Below are 2,500 nucleotides of genomic sequence, written 5' to 3' on the forward strand. Positions count from 1 at the left end.
TTGAATAAAATGCATAAAGTTTGGCCGCCAAATTTACATCTAATGATAAGTAGTCACCCGATATTATTATTACTTATTATTATTATTATTATTATTATTATTAATTATTATTATTATTATTATTATTATTCCGCAGATGAACCCTGTTCATATGGTGTTCATTCGAAAGAAGTAACAGAGGGTAATGGGAAATACAGAAAGAAGAGATCAGTAATTAGAAAAAAAAAAAAAGAGTTAAGTGAACGAACTTATAAATAAATAAGGATGCAAGTAAAATGTTTTAATACAAATTGAATTGTATTAAGGTCGTAACGCATTGCATCTTCGCTTGAACTTCAGAAGTTCCAATTGAAAGACATCCTCTGGGAGGCTGTTCCAGGGTCCAGCGGTGTGAGGAATAAAGGACCTCTGGAACTGAGAAGTTCGACAGCGAGACACATCTAGAAATATAAGACTCCTTGGCAAACAATGTAAATGCACACTGCCTTTGGAAATTATGCCTCTAAACAATACACCGAAAGCTCCATAGCAATTGCTGCAATACCAGTGCCGCGTTCAGAGAGAGAGAGAGAGAGAGAGAGAGAGAGAGAGAGAGAGAGAGAGAGAGAGAGAGAGCGAGCCCATCATAAACATGCCTTATTGTCACAGGGATGCATCGCCCTTTGCAGATTGGGGAAGAGAGAGGGAGAAATGTTCCATGTGAATATTGTATTTTTAATGCCTTGTGGTGTCTTTCCGTTTTTATGCTCTTTAGGTGTCTCCTATAATAACCTATTTTTTTTCTAATAGGTTTAAGTAATTAAATATTTTTCAGTGTGTATTGGAAAAGCCCTTTTTTTCGTGTTTATTTTCTGTTTGTCATGGCAAGTTTTGTAGTGATATATGTGGCCGACTCTGTCCAACAATTCATACACTCACGCGTCCGCTTAAGTTACTGATTTTGAAAACAACATAATTCGAGTATGCTGAAGGTATAACTTCAGTGTATATATATATATATATATATATATATATATATATATATATATATATATATATATATATATATATATCTATATCTATAGTATCATAAGTATTTAGCAATCTTGTCCAGACATATTTCCTATGGGATTAAACTTTTCCTATAGATTATTTTTTCAATAAAAAACTAACCAATGTGACCTAATTAAACTTATACTAATAAGTCCTTTTCCAATTGGAAAAGATGTTTGCCATATGAAAACTAATTACAGTATTTTTCAGTAAAATTATATCAAGGCTTTTGGAGTCTCTCTCTCTCTCTCTCTCTCTCTCTCTCTCTCTCTCTCTCTCTCTCTCTCTCTCTCTCTCTCTCCAACATGTTTGTCATATGAAAACTTATATGCAGTATTTCAAAGTAAAATATATTACAGTTTTTTGATACTGTAGAGAGAGAGAGAGAGAGAGAGAGAGAGAGAGAGAGAGAGAGAGAGAGAGAGAGAGAGAGAGAGAGAGAGAGAGAGAGGTACGAAGTGGGGAGGGAGGCGTTGGCCAGATAATGACGCCACTCGGGCTTATCGCAGACAGGACCCACTCCTGGCTCGTCGATTCAACAGGATATTTACTGATCCTTAGTCTTTGCGTTAATTTTATAGAAAAACCAAGAGCTTTACACAAGAGTTGCTCGTAACCTTGAATGTTTTCTTTCACAGTTAAATAAAAACAAATTCTTTAAAATTATTTATTCGTATGAAAGTTAAGATTACGAAATGGCATAGATACAACTCCGATGGCTGAAGTCCTGTTCCCAATCGCTAATCATAAATTGATTACTACTGCTTGTGGTGGAAAGACCTTCACTCATGGAAATTTATGAAAACCTATGGATTCTGAAAACAGCAACATCAGACTATCATTATCGAGTCCAACAATATTTAATAAAATAAAGACTATCCTCATGTAAAAAATTGTGTTTATCATTGACCAACTTGACACGGAAATTACCTAAATCAGCTGCGTGAAAGAACCAGACATTGAATCAGTGTCTTCCACTAAACCACTGTCCTCCTTAACAATTAGCAACTGCCAAAAAATCAAAGAGCAATTACGCAAATGGTAATAACAAAGTTCCAAAATGTATACACCTTTATGGATAGCAATATCAAAACAAGAATCCATAGAAAATTTACAGGTTCTGAAGGCGTAGTAATAATAAAGAATAATTTAAAAAACCCTAACCTAAGCTTTACCATACGCCACAAATCGTAGGAAACTTACTGGGCAGGAAAGGTTCAACCATTGACTCCATAGAAGTGTTGATGACGTTGGCTTCAAAGACGACGACGGAAGAGGCAGAGACAGGTGGGTCGGCAAGAATACGTTACATAGTTAATGTAGATGCTTCTTCAATACACAAAGCATTCTCTTACGAGGGAGTAGAGTTCACCAGTTATCTTCAAATGTTATCCAGTGCTTCCAAGTTGGAACCTGAGCTTGAACTGCTTTTTCTGCTTCGTTGCGGGTCGAGGTAGACATTTTTTTC

This window comes from Macrobrachium nipponense, chromosome 14 (assembly GCF_015104395.2).
Source record: "Macrobrachium nipponense isolate FS-2020 chromosome 14, ASM1510439v2, whole genome shotgun sequence".
NCBI lineage: Eukaryota > Metazoa > Arthropoda > Malacostraca > Decapoda > Palaemonidae > Macrobrachium > Macrobrachium nipponense.